The sequence below is a fragment of the Pezoporus wallicus genome, unplaced genomic scaffold (genome assembly GCF_028554395.1).
Source record: "Pezoporus wallicus isolate ANWC-B61680 ecotype Strahan unplaced genomic scaffold, APGP_CSIRO_Pwel_v1 scaffold_11491, whole genome shotgun sequence".
Lineage (NCBI taxonomy): Eukaryota > Metazoa > Chordata > Aves > Psittaciformes > Psittacidae > Pezoporus > Pezoporus wallicus.
This window is the reverse complement of record NW_026642649.1, coordinates 4,562,041-4,584,590: the sequence shown is the minus strand read 5'-3', so window position 1 is coordinate 4,584,590 and position 22,550 is coordinate 4,562,041. Positions and strand designations below refer to the sequence as shown.

The following is a 22,550-nucleotide window of genomic DNA, read 5'->3' as shown; positions in this document are numbered from 1 at the left end:
CAAGTCATCGTTTCATCAGTCCATTGCATCCATGAAGGGTGGAGCCCTCAAATGAAGTTCTCGTCCCACTGTTCAGAATCAGGTTTTCAACTTCACCATGTCAATAGCATACTTGTAAGAACTAAATAATTTGGGGAGCTGGGCCCTGTTTACAGGCTCACAGAACAGCCGAGGTTGCAGGGACCTCTGGAGGTTGTGTGGTCAAAACCTCTACAGCTTCTCTGTGTGACCTTGTGTTGGACCGTCCTCACAGTGAGTGTTTCTTATATTTGAATGCAATAGTTTATGCCTCGGTTTGTGCTTGTTTCCTCTTGTGATTTCACTGGCCACTCCAAGAAAAGTCTGGCTCCATCTTCTGTACTCTCCCTTCTTTGTCACAAGGGGCATGCTTCTGGCTTATGGTCAACTTGCTGTCCACTGGAGCTCCTAGTTCTTTCTCTGGCATGACTTGGTGGCTACCTGTCCTCACCTGCAGGCCCTGCTCTATCCAATAGGTCTGAGATCACAGGAAGATTTAATGTCTTAATACCAGATTTACTTATTTGGAGGTATTTGACATGATGCTGGATTTTGATTTAGAAGAGTGGTACAGCGTTATGCTGAAATCACAACACGAGCGTGATGTGATGATTGTAAAGTACAGTGGAATCTCAATACAACCTGATTGCCCAGGCCAGTGGACATGCTCCACTGCAACAAAGAGGGAGGTTTTCTCCTAAGTAGAGAGGTTCCATCCAGCGATTGAATGAAAACATGGAAATGTTCAGAGGGGCTGCAGAGTGAGGCATTCTTAGCAGTTTTCCTTAGCGGTTTGCATTCTGATGCTTCATTTCTAAGAATCAGTGTTGTCTTTTTTTCCATGATAAGTCATTGTAGCCAGTACTTATGAAGGACAAAGCTTGTACTTCATTGAAATCGAGTCCTGAAAGTTGTCAGGGGGAAAAGGAGATCCTGCATATGGTTGGGAGCTATCTGGAGATTCAGTCAGTGTCTATAGGGTAACTGTTCATGACCTTTCAGATCTGAGACATGTCTGCATTGAGGAAGAGGCACAGCTTACTTGAAACATCTTCAGCATCAAGGCATTTTCTGTCTCCATCAGGAGTTTCAGGTTTGAATAGCAGTTAAATCAGGTGTACGTTGTGCCATCAGTGTGTGACATGCCCGCTCTGCCATGGAACATGGTGGGAGTTTTCACCAGGATGCAAGGTTACAGGTGGTTAATACGGTCTCATTGCTGCTGATGTTCAGGCATGTGGAATGAAGTGAGTTAGATTTCAGTTTTCCATGGTAAAAAAGGAGATGGTGGGAGAGAGCAGCCTAGGTAAAGTGTGTGTTACAGACCATATATACAGGAAGCTGTGTTAACCTTTGAGAGGCTTGTAGAAAGCAGAGGCAGTTTCTAAGCAGCAGTAGCCAAAATGTGGAGAGCAGCAGGTGTTATACACCCCATTTTCTGTGCTGTGGTACTGGAGCTACTGTAAGTGACTGCTGAAAACTCATAATAAAACAGTTGAATGCTTTGAGCAGTTGAACACAGCCCAGTCAGATCTGAACTAGGGAGCACTGTCTGTCTGCCAGGAAATGGGTAACTGCACTCTGTTCAGTCAAACTTTCATGGAATTAAACTGTGGTGAAATCCACCATGGAAAAAGTGTTCTGCTTATGGATCCTGCATACAGGGGATCAGGCTAGCAGGTGCACAGGTAATGCTCTACATGCTGTACAGGCTGAAGTGGGAAATTAAGCACATACAAGTGCCTTCCCCCATAAGTCTCACTGATAGAATCTGCAGTGGCTAAGCAGAAAACCTGGTGCTTGGGTTTGGATGACCAGATTTAGGTACCCAGGAGGCACCGCAGCTACAGATATGTTCAAGGAACCTCACTGTGATTCCCCGAGTAGCTCTACCAAAAAGTCCCTCTGACTGACTTTTCCCACTGTCCCACTAATTCACGCAGCTCCTGAAAACCTCTGAACAGTGTCCAAAGGCACTTTCTGGGAAGCAGGGCTGGGGTTTTTTGTTACCTTAATTGCTGAACATAAATCTTGGCCATTCTGTCAACCTCCAGTGTCGCAAATCAGCAGCATCCCTGTTCCTGAGCTAATATCAAAATTTAACTCAACTGAAATTAACTCAGTCCACAAGAATTGACCTTTAACAAATCAAAGAAAATGACAATTCAGAGATGCAAATCAGGCCTTTTCTTTGTGTGCAGTAAAGTGTGTGAATTCCATAAGGCAGGAACATGTTCTTCATTAGATGATATACACACATGGAACGTAATACTCTGGAAAGTCTGCAAAGAAATCTTGGAGTCCTCTACTTACATTCCCCCAAATCAATAACCTGCAGAAGTATTGCGGTCTGTAATCCATTACACTGAAAGCTCTGGAGAGCAATAGGAGCCACATGGCACAGAGCCATATATATTTAAATTGAATGCTTTGTGGAATGTGACGAATAAACATCTCGGACTAACACACCCACTTCTGTAAATGTACAGGGCGCAGAAGCTGGAAGAATTGCTATTACCAGGAAGATCTGAACCAATGGACTGTATGGATATAGATATGTTTGAAGGCATCTGCTCTTCCCATTACAAGGTAAGACCCAAAGGTGTTTTTTTTTCCTGCTGGTTTAGTTTCTCTTCGGTGCAGTGCACTTCTCTTCTGTGGCACTGCCCAAGATGGCAAGTGAAGCTTGTTTTCTGAAGCTAATAACTGTGGCCTGCAATGAATGTGTAACCGAACTATAATCAGACCCAAAATGTTTCAGCTTTTGAAAGTCAATGACAAATGTGGCTCCTCAGGGCCTGTATGATTTGAAGAGTTACTATGTAAAGCATCTGTTCAGATAGCTCTACAGGTTGTCTATTTTTAGTATGTGCTAATAGGAGACCTTCCCACTCACCTAAGGCATCTTTTTTATGTGCTTATTAATTGCTGTAGATTGAAGTAGGTTTGAAACCTGAACTACTTCAGTGTGGGATCTTAATCGGGGGGAAATGTCTCTCACTGGAGATGCAAGTTAGGCCATTTTCTGTGTGGAGTCTTGGTGTTCTTTCCCTTTCAGGATTGCTTTATGGTTTGCTTACAGAAACTGCTGCATTTTTCTTTCTTTTCCTATCTATTTCAGCAAAAACTAATCACATTGCCCTGAGCCCAGGGCGGTGGAGCGCTTGATGCGTTCTGTTGACATCTTTTGCCTGAAGCCTGGGTATGCTGTCACTTGTCCTGAGTGTGTCCTTTACTGAGCTGTTGTCAGGGAAGGGACAAAACTGGGGTTTTCCATATTTTATTTGGAACCGGTAGAAACACGAGAGAGAGAAATGAGGCAAACTAAGTTTAAAGTCAAGCCTTTCATTTCCAAGGTGAGATAGCTCTGTGTGGCTGAGGGATGGCTGCGTGGGACTTCACATTATAATGATCCTGATCAAAGCAGGATTGCTACAGAGCAAATGCATACCCACAGCACCAGCTCTGTGTTACTCAAGAGCTCAAATCAGGCAGCTGTGCAGTTGCAAAAAGGGGCAGTTACAAGTGGTCTTGGCTGGTCTCAGCTTTAACCAAGAGAGGACTTTCACCTGAAGTCACTCCATTTTCACCAGCCAGTGTTACATGATGAGGGAAGCATCTGTGCTGGGGCAATGCACTGCTATTGCTTCTGTCTGTACAGAAATACTGGACACCAGTGTTAGCAGTCTGCTGTTCTCATAAATACCAGTCCAGTGTTATCAGTCTGCCATTTCCAGGAGCACGAGATGCTCGCCTCCAATTCTTTCGTGGAAGAGCTAAATGGAAGGGATCCTCTCCCTAAGGTGGGGATTGAACAGACTCTGGCACTGCATCCTATGGAAACAGGAGATGCTTGCTGACATAACGGGAATAAAATGTACAAAGTACTTAGAAAATGCAAAGATAAGCACTAGCAAATACAACTTGCAAGGAAAAACACACTCAAACTTTTGAGTGCTTGGGACATTCCAGTAATTTTCTGTAATGGTTGTTATGGAGGAATGCACATAGACTGTGAGAACCAGTAAAATCTGGTCTAGATAGCAGACCCTTCTCTAAAGGGTTCATTTCCCTTCCCAGATGCTTGTGTAACCCTTGGTATCTGTACACAAGTGCTCCAGTGGTATCTGTATTGCCACCAGTTACTGCCAGCTTCCACAAGTAGAAACGCTGGCCTGGCTCGTGCTTTCTTGTTTGAGCTTCTTGGCACTTACATGTTACAAAATCCCCAGCTTTAGTGCAGATCCCTAATACAATGGAGGGGAGGGGAATGACAGCCTTGGTTTCACATATCTGAAATGGGAATGGCATTTTGTGTTGCCACCTTGCCTGCCTTAATCATGTCATTCTCTGAATCGGAGTGTCTAAGTCTGTACTTCCTAGCATGGCAGTTAGCCCAGGCCTCTGGCTGTTGCGTGGCAAGTAATCCTTCCAAACAGGATTTGCATTCTTGCAGCAGCCGTTCTGGGGATAGAGGATGAATACATGGAGGCAGATTCTGCTTCCCCAAACATAGCTCAAGTCCAGCCATTCAGAACACGAGTCAATGACAAACTGACTTGCTCATAAAATGACTCCCTTCAGAAAAGACCTGGTGGCTAGGGAAAATGCACAGGGGCAGAGCGTTTGCAGTGTCTTTAGTTAAGTGGATTTATAGGCACTTATTCACAGCAAAAATGTTGTTAGAGCCTGAGAGTTGCTTTGTTAGGTTTCATTTGCCAAAGGCTGTTATCCCTGCAGAGTTGTCGTGTGGAAATGGGAGCTTGCAGCCTAGCTACTTCTCTGTTCTGTCTTTGTCTTCACTTTAAACTTCAGTGCTCTTTCAGTGCTGTGTACTCTCTAATGTATGTGAGATGGTCTGCTACAGCGACTCTTCAATTTGGGCTGTAGGATAGACTAAATAACTGGAGGTAATAGTGGCTTAAATCAAAGCCAGACCTTGATTCCTTGACTTTTATACTGTCATTTATTTGTGGGCATTATTCTTGATGGCCTTCTAGGTATGCTTATCCTGTTCTAGCTGAGAAGGTATAGAAACATCAAAGGTAACTTAGAAAGTGAAGGAACAGACTATGTTCTGGTTTATACCCAACATGGGTGTTCTGGTATTAACAGAAGCCATGTCAGCTTCAGCTGTTTTCAGCAATCTAACTTTGGAATGAAGGCCTGAAGAAGCAGCACCTGGAAACTTCTGGGAAATCATGTATTAATGACTAAAAATGTCCATCAACTCATAAAAATGTTTTGTAACTCTTGATGGTTTTCTCTGCAGAACATAAAGATGTATGTGTTTGTTCTTTGTCTTGAAGCACTGGTGACTTATAACTGCAACATTTCTTTGCAGACTTCAGGACAGCTGAATCAGAACCAGTTCGTTTTTGTAGGAGTCCATAGTTCACTGAAAGGTTTCCATATGTGAAAGATCAATTTATTTTATCTGACTTACTCCTGTCTTTCTCCTTTCTGGCACACTGAATTTGATGTTCCTATTAGTCACTTTTACTAGTAGTGCTGAGGGACCCTAGGTGCTGATGAGGCTTCAGTTGTGCTGGGTACCACACCGGGTCCAACAAAAGTTGCAAATGCACCTTTCTGCAGAGGGCTTATGATCAAGGAAGCAAGAAAGATTAGATGGGTTCAGACCCAGGAGCACAGGAGAGCAAGGCCTTTTTCATCAGCATGGTAAGCAATGGCCTCAAGGGCCCTCAGGCAGCCGTTTACATGTGCAGCTCTGTAGCCTGGAGGTGGTCGAGAATCAAAGCTTTTCATCCTTCCAAGTGGAGATGGATCCAAAGGCTTGCCTGTACTGTCACCATAGTACTCCTGTGTTGTTTTGATTTGAATGGGAGCAGTTTGATTTAAATCGGCTCGGAAACAGGAGGACTTCTTGCAGAAGCCTTTCCCTTTAGGAAACCAGGGTGATGCACAGCTTGCCTGTCCTGCTGTGTAATTTGTCCTGACATTTCCTGGCACAGTAAGTTCTTATGAACTGCACTGACACTTGACCTGTGTGACATAATTGAAAACACTTTTTCATAATACTTCCACTTGAACTGAAAGCAGCCAAACTGTCTTTTCTAATTTCAGCCCTTTTGATCCCTTGTCCCCGGTGGTAAGTTCTGCTTTGCAGTGTTTCCCAGTACTGCCTGAAGTGAAAGGTTGAGATAACAGCTAGCAAGCCAAAGTTTATCCCCAGCTGCTACTCAAGAGCGTTCAAAAAGTCCTTGATCCTTCCTGAACTAAATCCTTATGGGCTTAGCTTCAGAAGTTAACCCTGTCAAAGCAGACTTTAAGAGATAGAAGTAACAGAGCCAACTAACAATCAGGTGTGTTTGTGCTTGCCTCCATTTGTTACTACTAATATTGGACATCAGTTGGTTTTGTTTGTGTTGATGCCATTGAACATGCTGATGGAATTCAGTATGCATAATTCACTGCACTTGATGATCTGGCCCTGACAAGTTTATTATTCCTAATAGTAAGCAATAACATTCCTTTTGGGGTGGTAGGAGACCATTATGTGCAACATGGGTGAAAAAAGCCCTATGGGTGGTGAAATGCAGTCGAGTGTGGTGGGAATTCACCAGTAAGGAGATTGGGAGCGTGACCTCTGGTTTAATAGCTGGTATAAAAGTAAATTGGTATATTGTGTAAAATCAGCTGGGCAACCTGCTACAAATGTAAACTTGCCATGAGACTAATTTAAGAGGGTCAATAAGTATGGGCAAAACCAACTGGGTACATGGTTAGGTTATGCAGGATGCATAGTGTTTCCTCTCATTCCTTGTCAAACATAGAAACAAAAACTTGGACACTTTTAGGTCTCGGCTTATTTAGCCTTGGGTTCCTTACAACCTATAACAAGTCCTGGTTTTGAGGGCAACCCAGTATCAGCTATGCGAGGTAAGGAAATGCCCTTATCCAACCCCTGGTACAGATGGCTGCTGAGATTAGCCCAGGATCATGCAAAGCAGAGAACTAAATTCCACTCCTAAAACCAAGTGCCAGACCTGGCTCTTCATTCAGGGCTCTTACACCAGTGGGCTGATCTTTCTGCAGACTGAGGAGGCCATGCCATTCCTATCCTTGATTAGATTAAGGATCAGTCTGTTGAGTTTCAGCTGTGTGTTTCTAGGTCAGATTTAAAGTGAGTGAAAAGGTTGTGCGTCGTTTCAACTTTTTGCTGTTCAGGAAGAGAACTGAAAATAGTAAATGGAGTAGAGAGAGCTATAGAAATGCAGGAGAGACTCAGTTTTGGAGCTCAGCTGCTTACAAAAAAAGAGGCCAAACTGAACTTTTCAAATCTGATCTCTCTGCAAAGGTGAGGCTGCAGCTGCGACACAATCACCTTGGGCTAAAGAAGTCTCTGTAAATAAAGATCCTCATCCTGGAAATCAAATCAGTATAAAAACTATTACAGATGTCCAGAGTGACTTGTGTGTTTCTATATCTGCACTGTTAATGACAAGTTAGGTTATGAAAAGTGCGCTTTTAAAGCTCTATTTGTGGCAGAAGACTTTTGTTTCTGTTTTTATCTTTGTTTTGTTCCTCTCTACATGCATGTACCGATTGCTCAGATTTAGTTAGATGTCTACTGCTTGAGCAAGCCTTTGTAAAAGCAAATGCAAAGTAAAACCCTTTTTGAAACGAGTGCCTTTCAGCTCTTTGCATGCCAGCAGCTGCTCTAAAAAGTCAAAGGAATGCTCAGGAGTAGGAAGGCAGAAGCACATCATGTGAAGTTTCGCAAGTGAAAGCCAGCATCCTCTCCTGCACATAGCTGGAGTTGTTTATAGCTGCAGAGAGCTAGCTGAGTGCTGAATAAAAGTGCTTAGAAAGTGGGGAAAGAGTTTGGCTTCTAAATGTTCTATAAAAGCATGTTTTCATGCATTTCGGTGTGGGGTCCTGATTTAAGTTGTTGGCATCTTTCTAAAGGCGTATTGAAAGCCATGGGAAAATGGGATACATGATAAACTATGTCAGAAAGAGGAATGGTGATTTCTTTTGCTAGAGAGCGAGACAAAGTTGGTCTGGAGCATGGTCTTAAGCACAAGGTCTGATTGGGGGTTTTTGTATGGCTTTAGCCAAATTACCTAATTTACCCACCTTAAATCTTTCCTTTGGTTAAATGGAGTAATGGCATTAGCTTTGTATGACTTTGGGAATGAAATGGGGGGGGGGGAAATCATGTGCAGTTGCTGAAGATCTGTGTTGTTAAAGATGTAAAGTGCTGTTATCCTATGACTTTGGTCTAGTTTGAACGACCCAGTCAGCAGGCAGCTTTGTCTAGACATCTGAATGAACTACCAACAAAGTATTTAATCTCCTAAATCCCCTATTGGGGTTGTCTTTTGATTACCTCATTGGCATAATTCCTGCTTTCTTTTATAGCTATTCAGAGCAGAGATGGTCTGATCCTGGTTTAGAATGTTACATTCTCTGTCCCAGTCATTTTGCTGAATGCTCTGAAGAACTGTATGTTTTGCTCACCTAGCTGCCTCTATGGCTGGCTTTCCTTGCTCAGCTTAGCCAGATCTTGGAGGTAGGGTATATTATCTATAAATTTGAGGTGGTTCATCTGCTTTGCCTTTTATGCCGAGTCTTTTCCACACCATTCTCCAGAAGAGACTTTCAAAGCCAAGAATGACTTTAAGGAGTCACCTTGTACTGTTCTCCTTTCTGATTTGACCTGTTAGCTGCTGCTGTGTTACCATCCGGTGGAGGCAACTGTTCACCAAAAACGGTGCAGGCAAAATCTTGTTGCCAGCTCTTTGCTTTACATTGAAGAATGTTTTGCCTGTCACGGGAGGCTCACTGATTGGCAGTTGCCGATTCCTCTTTTCAGATCTGGTCTTCATGTCCTTATGTCGAATCTCTCTTAACGTGCTACTGTCTTAGGTGCACATCATTACTTTATTTCCTGATTCTGCCCTGCAACCCAGTAGCTTTCAGAACGGAGGCTGTCAGGTACCAGTTGGCAGAAACCACCAGACCACTCTTATTTTGGACTCTCCTTAGCAATGTCTAACACAGTGTTCTTCAGGTTTCTGTTTCTTCGCAGCAGCTTACATCTTCCCTTATCTCTCAAACTCAATATGTTCATGTCATGCCTTGGGTTTCCCCTTTGGAAGAATTTGACATCTTCCACCTTTCCCCTTAGGCTGTTGAAATCCTTCCTTCATCTTGCTGTGCCTTTCTAGGTCAATTTAAGTTGTCTGCTTACAGGTGATCAATCTGCTTTTATCCAGCTTTACACTAAGTGGGATCTTCTTTGTCTTTCTCTTCTGGGACTCTGTCACCTCTTGAACTTTTCCTATGTAGAGAAATGAGAACATTCTGCTTCTTGGTCACAAAAAACCAAACATATTTTCATGTTGGTAGTTAGCTTTTTATTGTCTTGCCTCCTTTAAGATCAAATAGATTTGCATGGTGTCTCTTCATCTACAAGGAAATGTAGTAGCATTCCTAGTCTCTTGTGCTAAACTTACTAGACAGGCATGTATAACACCATACCTGCCTCTTGCAGCTTCACTTGCATGAAAACGGTGCTTTGTGCTCCTCATGTGTGTACGTAACTTCCCAGTGACATTGTGTTCTTTAAAGTTTCTACTCTTGTTCCATCCAGCATCTTTTATAGTTTAATGTTGCTGCGCTCATGATTCAAGTTGCAGGACACCTGATTTCCAGGTGTGGAGGTGTGAAGGAAATTGGGAACTCGTTAAAGGAATGTTGGCAAGAATGGAGGTGGCAATTTTCAGTCCCTCATCCAGCAATAGGGTGAGAAATCTGAATACCGGTGTTCTCTCTGATGTAAGGGGCACCGCTTATCTTCAGGGAAAGTAGTAGTGATAGGACAAGGGGTAACAGGTTAAAACTGAAACGGGGAAGTTTAGATTGGATCTAAGGAGGAAGTCCTTTCCTGTAAGGGTGGTGAGGCACTGGAATGGGTTGCCCAGGGAGGTTGTGAATGCTCCATCCCTGGCAGTGTTCAAGACCAGGCTGGACAAGGCCTTGGGTGATATGGTTTAGTGTGAGGTGTCCCTGCCCATGGGAGGGGGGTTGGAACTGGATGATCTTAAGGTCCTTTCCAACCTAACTATTCTATGATTCTGTGGAAAAAAAAGAGCAAAATGGAGTGACCTGAGCCTCATGCTGTACACATGGCAGATCAGAACTGAGCAGTCCTAATGAAATAGCCCTTTCTTCTCTCCTCACATAAGCAGCTTCTGGGAAAGAAGTGTTGTCATTTTTTCTCCTGCGCTGGTAGAAAAGTGATGTGATAAAACCTGTTAGGAACACGTTCCTTTAAAAAACTTCCCTAGAGTGTTGACTCTCAAGTATGAAGACTGTCTGCACTGGTCAGTACAAACGTTCAGGTATAGAGGAAGCCATTCTGCCTATTTTCCTGCAGATCTTTCCCTAAAGATCTGCAAAACATTTCTAACTGCTTCAGATACTAGAGGCACAGGCTTCTCTAAGCTGCGTGTCTGTCCCAGTGGAGCAAACGGGAACGTGGAAAGGTGTAGGTTGAACAAATGTAGTTCCCCGAGGGAAATTTGTCTTCATATCGAAGATCCATTTCTTAAGTTCTTGTAATTCTTCACAGGGAAAGAAGTAATTGAGTGCAATTGAGGAGAATGGTACTGCAACTTCCATCCAGCTTGCTGTGTACCAGGCTAGTAAATGCACTAATTTAGAAAGCTTTTAGGACCTCTAAAAACCCCAGACATAGGTTTTCGCTCAGTGTAATTCTGATAATTGCACTGGGCAGCTAGCCATGACTGATTTGAAGGCTACCATTAGGACCTGTCCACTATCATTGACAGCAACACATCTTCTCTGTAGCGGTGTATTCCCATGGAAGGTGTGATGTTGCTGCGCAGAGGTGTGTTTGGGACGTGCTTTAAGACTTGTAGATGAAAGCTCTTCTGTCTGGAACATACAAGGTGTTAGAATATCAAATGGGTAGAGGTTTTTATCTAAGATCAGAAATAGATAATTGGCTACTTCCCAATATGTGTTTAGTTTTCAGGCTCATAGAATCATAGAAGAGTTAGGGTTGGAAAGGACCTTAAGATCATCTGGTTCCAACCCCCAGTCCACAGGGTACAGTGTCCCAGCAGGGCTTGATAAGGCTTAGCTTTGGATGCATGGCTCTCAGCAGTGAGTCTTTCTCAAGAGAAGAGGTGGGTTTGGATATCAGCAACTGATAGTACAAAAGCAGTCTAGCACCCAGTCTGATAGCACAGCCGGTTTGGTTCCGAGGCAGGAGCTCAGGAGGCAGAGTTGGGGAAGGTGTTGAGGGAGTGGGAAGAGAATTTTCACACTCTTCACAAGTAACATAAGCTTTTTTCCTTAATCTAATATCCTGAAATCTGATGGATGACAACCCATGGGGACATCGAAAACCTGCCATTAAGAACCTTTTACAGCAAATACTCAGTTCTATTGAAACAAGTGGAACATGGCTATTTTTCTGCCAGCTACCAGCAGCAGTGCTCTGTAGCTGTGGCGTGCTACCTTGCAGTGATGACTAGGCTCAGGCTTGCTGAGTGTGTTGTGTGCCTTACTTAAACTTCACAATATCCTTCTGAGGCAGTGTCTGCCTTAGGCCAGGCAGTGCTCGGTGAGTAGTCATAGTGTCATTAGTGCAGCTATTGACAAGTATGATGTTGGCTAAAGTCATGGAAGCTAGCCTCATCACGTGTCATAGATCCTCTTCCCAAGGTCTTAATGCTATGACAACAGGCATGCCCAAAATAGAAATCAGGAGGCTCAGCTCCTGGGAGGGTGATTTCATCACTGGGCAGTGTTTCCTCCCTGAGGACCTTGTGCTGTTTGTCTGCTTTAACCAACCTTCTTTCTACCTTTGTTGCAGAGAAACAGTCTGGCCCTAAACCAACTTCTAAGTGAAGGGTAATTGCGCTCATAAATCTCTTCCACAGGGGGTTGGCACTGTCTTTCTTTTTAAGTTAGCTATACTAGAGATCATACTGAGCTGATGCTTGCCGTGCAGGCTGCAGTGCATGAGCATTGGCAACACTTGGGCACCTTCTTTGACAGAATGCCCTTACCAATGTGCAAGGCAAGGTGGTTGTTAGTTTGTTGAAATACAGCCAAAACACCACCACCATCTTTTGTTTCCCACCCGTTTCATGACCCTCTTTTCATGTACATATGTTAGAAGCTTAGAGGCTCATTCTCGAGAGAGCCTGCACAGCTCCACTATAATATGTTGGGTCTGTCACATCAGGTCTAATACAGGGTTTTCCCTACCATTATAAAGGGAACAGAACTTGCAAAACATGACCACCAAAGCAGGGTTCAAGCTGATTCCTTATCATTGAAGCTTACTGTCTGTAGCTGGCAGCTGGGTAATCATGTAACTAGGCAAAGGTCAGAAGTAATCCACCACTTTGCATTCTGGCACTGCAGACCTTTCTAAGTACAGTGACTAGCTGTGCAGGGGGGTTCTGTTTGAACCTCCCTCATAGCACCCACAATGTGATGGGAAAATCAATGAACAAAAGCTTAGTTTCTTACTTTGAGAGGGATTGCCTGATTGCTGTTGTTAAATAGCTGGCTTCTCACTGCTTTGCTGCAACATCTCCATCATCCGAAATAACAGGCTGGCCGCAAATACTGATCAATTGCACAGAAATGAACTCATGCCATACTGCTGGGTGGGTAGAGACAAGAACTCTTAAAGAGATACAAGATCATTGCATAGATGTGGAGTGGCTTCTGGGATGTATCCCGGGCTGAATTGATTTTCACTCTCTGTTTCTGTATTTTGGACGGTGATTTTTTTGCTATATATGTAATATGTGCTGTATCAGGACTGCAGAAAACAGGCTACAGCTGAAGTATTTTTGAAAGAAGCATAGGGAATCAATGGAATAGGGATGCTGGGGAGGGACTCTTCATTAGAGACTGTAGTGATAGGACAAGGGGTAACGGGTTAAAACTTAAATGGGGGAAGTTTAGATTGGATATAATGAGGAAATTCTTTCCTGTAAGGGTGGTGAGGCACTGGAATGGGTTGCCCAGGGAGGCTGTGAATGCTCCATCCGTGGCAGTGTTCAAGACCAGGTTGGACGAGGCCTTGGGTGATATGGTTTAGCGTGAGGTGTCCCTGTCCATGGGAGGGGGGTTGGAACTGGATGATCTTAAGGTCCTCTCCAACCCTAACTATTCTATGATTCTATGAAGTAACCTTTCTATTGAGTTAATCATTGAAATGGTGTTGGCTATATTTGTACAGTTGTACTCAATGATTTGAACAGAACAGATTGGAACAGGACTGGTCGCAGGAGTATGACAAAGACTTAATAGCAAGGAAATAGGGTTTATTAGAAACTCCGTGGTCCTGCACTGACCCTAGAGAACACTGAACTAAGCAGGACCTCTGTTGGCCATGGTGCTTGTTTCTTGACTCCAAAACGATAAAACTCCAAAGTGTGGATAAAGTTGTTGTAGAACGGTCTTCTCCAGAAAGTGTTATTTATTGGGATAAAGCAGCTTTTGGTTTCTGTTTCAGAACTGTTTGAAGAAACACGATCAGATATTCCCTTCACGAGTCAGTATGAGATTTTGGCCCTGTACTGTTAATGATCATAGTTTTAATTGCAGTGGTTTTGCAGTGTCTTTAGTTGTAATTCTTCTCTTGGAGATGATATATTTTTGTTGTTTTCTGTAATGCACAGCATTGTTTAGCGTATTTGAAAATTCTGATTTGCCCAAACTTAGGATTTCTTCCGTCATTTTGCAGTGCAACAGTGGTGGTTTGTTACCATACTCTAGCAGTCTTCTGAAGAACATCATCTCTCGATTCCTGCATCACTTTAGTGTATTTAAAAGGCTGATATGTTATAGTGTACTTTAGATCAAAAAAGACCTAATGAACACTCCAAGAACATCAGTGACAAATGGCAGGTAATAGTAAATCCTCTCCAGAGCTTTTTTTTCTCCACTCTCTAGTTTTAATAGGAAGAATTCAACTATTAATATTTTTATTCTCCTTTATTCAGTGAAGATATAATTCAAAATATAATAGCTAACTGCAGAGTGCCAGAAAAGTCTAAGATAATAAATTACCTTGAAGACTATACAACTTTCTAGAGCTTATTCTTGATTCAGGATCATATAATTTCATAGCTGCATACTTAGGCCAATGTTCTTTCAGATATTCTCCCACACTTACTGCAGTAGGTTGGCTTTGGTCAGTTTACTATTTGGTGTGAACAGGAGTATCAGAATCCAGTTTCAGGACTAATTTATCTGTTCTAGTCTGTTAAAGGAAATACCAGCAATTTCAGGTCTCTCTTCTGAAAAATTAATTGTTACAGTGTATTTACACTGTTTTCAATTCACATAATTCAACAGTAGATGATGAAAAAGATCATAGATAACATGATTCATTGCCATGCCAAAGCAGGATTGTTCCTGGTGTCGTATTTTATATTGCTTTGCCCAATACACTCTTCAGTGACTTGAAAGACAGATTGCCCATAATTTCCTCTTTCTCCCTAGGTAAGGTTCAGGTTCTTACATGACTGGCAATAAGGGGTTTGTTCTTTGTTGCAGTAAGCAGTTCATCAGTGTGGAATGACACTTGCCGGGTTGATAGAGATGAATCTATGTTTATCACGTAATAATGGAGCAGTTTATAAAACCTCAATGGCTAGGTGATGAAATTGGAAGAGAAAGCGTGTGACCCCTTGACTTACAAGGGTCTGAAAAGGTGGAGGCATTGCTTCTTGAACGTTAACCGTGTAATCGTGCAACTGCATGGAGAAGGCAGCCAGCCAAATGGGTATGCTGCAGGTTATATACTGAGAGATTGTAGAGGGAAAAGATGTGCTTTGCTGGAAGACTTCTGCCTCAAGTCAGCGAGACTTCCTAGCTCAGGCTCTCACTGCTTGCCCCTTTATAGCTGTACAGAGTCTTTCCAGGTGGTTTATTAAGTGGTTGTTTTTAGGGCTCAGCAGTAAACATGGGGCTTTGCATTTCAACCTCCTGGGAAAACTCTGTGGTGAGTAGGTTGTCAGCCAGGGGAAGCTGTGGGTTCAGTCCCATGTTGGGGAAGCAGCAATGTTCTGTAACCATACTTACTAACCTCCTTGTAGTCTGGGGAGAGGCTGCTCTCTAGTACGAGTCCTTTCCTTTTTCATAACTCTTAATCTACATAGAATGATAGAATGGTTTGGGTCGGAAAGGACCTTAAGATCATCCAGTTCCACCCCCCTGCCACACCTCACACTAAACCATCTCATGAATAAATTGCCATTCTAACCTCATCCTACAAAGTCATCTTAATCCAGGTGAAGCTTTTCCTTCCTCCTCTCTTCCTTTCCACAGTCCACCAAGTCTTAAGTCCTCAACTAAACCTTTAATTGTATATACAAGATTACTTTGATAATGTTTATTAATTTCCAGATTGCATTTGGTCTCTTCCATAAATAATTCCCAGTGTGAAAGTGTTGCAAGTGAGCTCCTTCTTTGAGTGGAAAGTTTTTCTACTCTACTCATTTAAAAGAGCAAAATGCATAGAAGAAGTATAAAACTTCAGCCTCAATAGCTCCTCTTGTGAATTAAGCCAGGTAGCAGAAGTGGTTACTGAAGTATGTACAATCCAGCATTTATCCTGCTTGAGTAACAGATCCATACACTGAATATTGTTTTTCCTGTCTCTGGGGAACTGAATCTTCTTGCCCATCCTTCTCAATTCTGGCCAGGTAACTATCTCTGTAGGATTAAAAAAAGGAAACCCAGAAAGGTTTATGCTTGGCTTTAAAAAGAGATGTTGGATAGTCATTCCCATTCGTCCTTTTTGTTAAGGAATTATGCTGACACAAGCACTTCACTCATGAAATAAGAAGAAAGGGGTGTGCATGTGGCTTGGCAAGTTGAGCAAAGGGAGGAGGTGGGGTTGGAGTTCCCAACTTCCCAGCTGAGTGACTGATGTGCTCTGTGACACAAAGTACCTTTGCTCTCCCATGTGCCCATCCATAAGAAGGTGAAGTTAACTGATTTAATAGAGAGTTCTGCAGGTTATTTCCGAGATGCTTCGAGACCTTTGAATGAGAAGAGTTACATATACATAGGTACAGCTGTAGAAATAAATGTAGGCATGCACCTCGGCATAGTGCAGTTCCAGAGCCCAGCATTGCTGCCACTGTGGAAAGGACTGGAAGAACCCCTCTGGGAGCTATGATTCTAAGTCTTTTTGGACATTTACTATATGTTACTTTGGCTTGGCAGCAAATGTGGGGTGAATCTCAGCTTAATACATCAGAGTTCTGGAGGGAAGAGGGGGAAGCCTGGGGAGGAGGGGACATCTCTTGAGGGTTTTTAAATCCTTTTGTGCTCTTACCCTGTCATTAGGGCCAAAATGCATTCTTTCTGCTACAGTCCTACCTATTTACTCAGTGTTATGCCACAGGCATTTTAAAAAGAAAGATTCTCAATAGCCAAGGATTACATCCTGAGGGGAAATAAAAGGCTTTTTCAAGCATGCTCTTCCTTGAAGACAGAATACTGGGTAGATGGGTGGCTGGTCAGCTTCAGGATGGCACTTCTTAGATGATTATAGCAGCTCTGCTCTGAACACTTGTTTCTCCTCCTGCTTATCAATTCCATTTGCAAATCACTCCATTTTAAAACCATTTAATGACTCTATCTTAAAAACTATTCAAGTTATAGTGATCTGCCAAAAATAGTACCACTCTGCTCTTCCACAGCACCAGAGGACCCATTCCCCTGGCTTCTATATGTTTTTTCCTTTAATTTCTTTTTCCTTCTCTTCCCTCAATTTTAGCTGTCTTTTGTGACGGTGATGTTCAGATGGAGTAGAAAGTGAGAAGGAAGATAGTTCCCCTGATGTATTTTTACTGCACAATTGAGTGAGAAGCCTATTTGTATAGGCAGGTGAGAGGTAACAGATGGCATGAAGGGGGACTGAAGAAGCCATGAAGGTACAAGGGAGCAGTAGTTCTCAAACATAAGTAATGTTGTCAAAGCAATACACAGGGAAAGGAAGACAGCTGGGGACCTAAGGCAAAGTTGGTCAGAGCTTGAAAATGGATTAAACATCTGTCTTCCCAGACAGAGCATTCTCTCTGGTGGACTTGATGATCTTAAAGGTCTTTTGCAGCCTAGTTGACTCTGTCGTTCTATTGTGAGTGGCCCATGGTGAGCTGCTGGCTACTGGGGGCAAACCTTTTGCTTCTCCACGCTGAGTGAAAAGACTTAGGTTTCTGGATCAGAAGACATCCAGGCCTCTCAAGTATTTCAATTCATGTTTCTTCTTGGATGATTGGGATGGAGCCACAACCTGTGCTATGCCATTAGGCCGTGTGGTAAGGGATTAGCCACAGCGCTGCAGCTGGAAGCTGGAATGTATATAGCAGTATGGCTGCATCAGTATTAATGAACAGAACAGTAGAATAGAATAGTTGGGTTTGGAAGGTACCTTCAAAGCTCATCCAGTCCAACCCCCTACAATGAGCAGGGACCTCTTCAACTGGATCAGGTTGCCCAGAACCACATCCAGCCTAGCCTTGAATGTCTCCAGGGAGGGGGCATCCACCACATCTCTGGACAACCTGTGCCAGTGTTTTACCACCCTCACTGTGGTGAATGTGGCTGGCAATTCCAGAGTCGTACTTGGACCCAGAGCACAGGTACGTGCAGCTAATCCCTATAGAATTAAACTCTTTCAGCTTCTAGAGGACAGTCACATGCAAACTGCTTGCTTGGGGTGGTATCTGCGCATTGCTGACTCCCAAAGCGTGCCTGAGAATTGTCAAAACCAAGCCAGTGACCATTTGAATGATTTAGCAGCATTGATGGCCGATTTCCAGCACCCAGAGTGCAGTGGGTTGGCTTTCTCTAAAGGGTATGGAAAGAATGGGAAAGATGATGTTACTGCGGCATGTAGACATAGGCAGTGAGGATGTACAGTGAGACACATTGATGTTGACAGTGCCACTGCGGTGGTTTGGGTTGACTTTACCCCACCTTCAGGAGCTGAATGTTTTGAATGAGTTTTGCTTTTGGATGGTTGCCATTCGCTTGAGCCTGAGGAGCTCAGCTGGCAAAGTGAACAGGGATGGATCCCAAGTCACTTTCCACAGAACTGCTGCAGTTTTTCAGCCCTCTCTTCACAAGGGAAACAAGATTTTTGGGGACTTTATTCCATGAGGATGAGCCATAAAACAGGTCTTAAAAGAGGCACTTTTCTGTTGCCTGCCCAAGGAATTGCACTTGCCAGTGCTGTTATATGAATGTGATCCTAGTGCCAGTTTGCAGCAGTGCTGTAAGCAAACATATACTGTGCTTTATTTCTAACTAATTGAAGTCTAGTTCAGGCATGAGTCATTTATACACCAGAATGATTGATTTGAAATCAGAGACAGGCATTTCATACTGAGGTCTGCTGCCTCGATAGTGCAACTTATTGTCCCCAAGATCTGGGGTTGCTTCTCTCTGAATCCAAGCATCTGTGACATTAATGGTGCTGCATTTTATAATTGGCACTTGATAGTTTAAGTGGATAATCAGCTAAGACATAAATGCAGCTTACCAGGAAACAATTGAGAATTTAGGATAATAAGGCTGATTAGACACTGTTTTATGCCAGGCTCATGCTAAGATAATTCTACCAAGCTGAAGTTGTGCAAATAATGCTGTAAGATGCAGTGGTCAGGCATAGCTCTTCAAATATGTTTGACTGCCTGTCTTTGAGGTAGTAAGCTCCTGCTAGTGTGAACGATTAAATGCTCCTCAAGTCAGGATTCTAGGCACTGGTTTGCTGAGATCTTTGCAACTTCTTTAATAAAGAAGCTTGAAAACTGTTAATGATGTTCCATAGCAGTCATTGTTTCAAGTACTTCCCTTCTGTGTTATCTAGGCTTAATATTTTAGACTAAAACACGGCAGGAGGAGCATCTTGTCCACATAAACCTGTTGGCATTCATTTGGAATACTTGTTTGCTGCTAAATCAGGTGTTAATGCTCTGCAGAGGAGGGAACCACATGCATTTCTCTGATGCACAAGCACAAGACTGGGAGCTCATGACTTGTTCTGGCTCTCAATTCAGGGCTCAAGCCGTGGAACCACGTGGCCCACTCGAGCTCTTGGGGGAGAGGTGAACAAATAAAGCTTTAAATTGCTTTCGTGACTACCAGGCAGGAGGCTTCATGGGGACCAATTTAGTCTCTGGCACAAAAGATAACAGCCTCATTGCCTGGGCAGCAGAGGGAGGTGATGCAGCCTAATGCAGCAGACATCATCGCTGGATATAGTTTCTCATGGTGTTGTTTGCAGAGACCACTCACTCTTGTGTCCCAAAGGCTCATTCCAGCCCTGTTCCCCATGCTGAGGGGATTGAGAGGGCTTTCTCTTGAGGGTGCACTGCTTCCCTGATACCAGGAAGCACTTCCACTGAGCAGATGGAGCTGTCAGTGTCTTGTGTTGTTCTGGGACTTGCTAACCTGAATCATTTGGATCTGTTGGTCAGATTCCTCTCTACTTCCTAGGCTTGTAGAATCCACACACTGAGCAGTTGATGCTGTCTCCAGCAGTGCCGGCTAATCCCCCGAGTGCCCGTTCGGCTTGCCCTTGACAACTTCAGTGTCACAGGCGCAGCAGCTGGAGCTGTATGTTCAGGGTTGGGTGGGATGTGTTAGACATATGCTGTGTGTGTTCAGGGCTATTTAAAGGATTAACTTACATGAGCCACGCAGCTGAACTTGAAGGCGGTCATCCTCATTCTGTGCTCCACCACACTTAAGTACAACATTCATCATATTCTGTGTTTATTTCCCCCCCTGAGATTCAGTGTGGATGGGGTGGAATAATGGAACAGCCTCTGTGGCTGGTTAGAAGGGAAGGAATGAATTCATTTCCTCCAGGGAGTGAAATGCAGGCAAAACTTGCTTGATACAGGCTCTGGCAGAAGCCAGCTGCTCAGTCTCAGAATGGCTCAGAATGAGCTGCAGTACGGACTTCCCTTACCCAGGGAAGAGATCAGGTTGAGGGGCATAGGGGCTTCTGGGGTTATGAAGGTACAAGGGAGAGAAGATGACTGTTTAGGAAATAGGCTACTGGTGAAAAGATGGGTCTTTAAAGCAGTCTGGTGGAATGAATGCTTTTGAAACAACCTCGCCAAATTTCTTCATCTATTGTCTATATATATTGGGCTATTCTCTTATCTCTTTACAACAGACTTTCTTTTCTATAATGGTACTTCCCCCTTGTACAATGAGGGTCATTTCACAATGTCCTTTTTTTGTCCAAGGATAGGAGATTTCATGTTTTCCTTTCTTTGAACTTATTAGATACAATTTGTGGTTCTTAAGATAAGATTTATTACTTAACAATACTTTGCTTGTAGAAGTATGGCAAAAGTGTACATAACCATTGGCCAAGAGGAGGTTTTGCCTTGATGCCAAAGTAATTTGTGTGACGGGATAGCTCTGGTCTCTTCAGAGTTTTGTCACTTAGAACCTGGCTGAGTTGGTTTGAGTGGTATCTGGTAAAATGGGCATCATCCTTAACCCATGGGAAAAGACACTTCACGTCCTTGGCTTACTTCCTAATAACATCACAGTACCGTTTCCATCATGGTTAGAAGATCCTGAAGAGTTTGGAGCTATGTCAGTGGATCAATGGGGCTATGAGTCAGGAAGACCGAGATACTGATTTCTGCCCAGTTTTTGGGATGCCAACTGTACATCTACCTGCCCTCCTATTGAGCTGTTATTGCTACCTGGGCTATACATTAAATGTCTAATAGATGAGTTTTTCTTTCCTCACCCCCCCATCTTTCTGTGAAGTTTTATTTGATTTTGCATGTATTTATTCTTTTATCTTGCATCCAGCAAGATAAATCCATCTGAAGAGCAACTGCAAACTGACTGGAACTCAACCATGTCCTCACACAGCGCTTTTCCAAGGAGACCTGGAAAATCCCACTGCGGCAGCCACAGCCCAGCTGCACATCTGAAACCCCAGTGCCTCCATTATGCAGTTTAAATAATGAAGTAGAGCCTCAACTGTTTCTATTGCAACCAAACAAATAGACACACACTGAGCATAGCCCTGCTGCTATTAACTGATGAAAACCACCAGAAAATGTCATATTTCATGGTGCAGTTAAAAACCCAACAGCCCTATATCAGCATGGCTGTCACATTTATATTGTAACAGTGGTTTATGATGGCCACAGTTTTTATTGATGACCTTTAGTACCCATATAAAATATGCTTTCTTCTAGCAACTGTATTGTCAAACTGACATTGCACACAACCCTGTTCCTACTCCTCATTTAAAGCAGCTTTTCAGAGGCATTTCACCTGATTAGGTATTGAAAAACCAACCAAACCCAACAACAATCCTCTCCATTAGTGCTAGGTTAAAACTATAAGAGGAGAGATGTCAGGTTGGACAGGGCCTTAAGCAGCTTGAGCTAGTGTGAGGTGTCCCTGTCCATGGCAAGGGTTTGGAACTGGATGATCTTAAGATCCTTTCCAACCCAAGCCATTCTATGATTCATTTCTTATAGCTCCCCTCACAAAGGGCATGTGGCACTTAGCTTCATGGAAAGAAATGTCAAATCCAAACGCTTACATAGCACAAACTAACCCAGCTCACACTAACGACCACAGCGGCTGTTGTGTGAGATTTGGGAATGATCTCAGCTTTGGTAATGAACTGAAGACAAATCACTTGAAAAATCTGGGCCTTGGCCTTGCCCTTTCAGAGGGAATAAGCTAAGCTTATGTTAAACAGCCATTTCCAGCATGGGTAGCCAAAGACGGTGCTAAAGGAGGGAAGTTTTGTTAAGTTCAGAGAAGCCAAATTGGCACGACAGTCAATAGGATAGTGGGGTTTTTGGATGATTTTGGCACTTAGTTCTGTGTAAAGTTGGAAATACCACGTGAATAGTGTTCCTATGGAAAAACATAGTATTCTATTTGCAGCCTGGCAGGAATCTACAAGCTGGGTAAAGTGGAAACCAAAGAAGATTGTTTGGATTGCCTGAGGAAAGCTTGTTCCGAGTGCTGGACTATGTAATCCTCCACATTAAAACAGCCCCATTATTCAAGTATGTGTCTAAGCTAGTAGGCTTTGAGGAAAAAATCCTCCAAGACTGAATTGGTTTAGGAATGTCAGCTGGAGCTGCATCCCATCTTAGGATGGGAAGTTATTTGGATGTTTTCTGGTAGGAAACCTCAATTAGTTGGGGAAATAAATTATAAATGCCAGGTATCTTTATGGATCTGTAAACCTATTGAATTTCCAGTCAGAATTTGGTCTTAGTTGGGATAAGAAATAGAGCAGGCTGGATAATCTTTCTAGTAAATGGATGAGCAGTTTTCTAGGAGGAAACAACTGACTGATATTTACCTATAGAAGTAGTTGGTGTTTTTCAAGGTCTCTTCCTTGACCTAAACAATGAGGGATGGATCTTCAGAGCATCTTCTTCACATCTTCTAGTAAGAAGTAGCGTGCCTCTGAGTGGATGCCT

At 43.2% G+C, this 22,550-nt stretch overlaps 1 protein-coding gene across 2 annotated transcripts in view; it reads left to right on the top strand.

Annotated features, from left to right (window-relative positions):
* Positions 1–2,512: 2,512 nt before the first annotated feature.
* The window catches only part of TMEM108 (transmembrane protein 108), a 150,883-nt gene continuing 130,845 nt past the window's right edge, over positions 2,513–22,550 (top strand). For both annotated transcript variants that reach the window (XM_057431575.1, XM_057431573.1), the window contains exon 1: positions 2,513–2,607. The gene's annotated coding sequence lies outside the window, so the exon portion shown is untranslated. The remainder of the gene's footprint in view (positions 2,608–22,550) is intronic.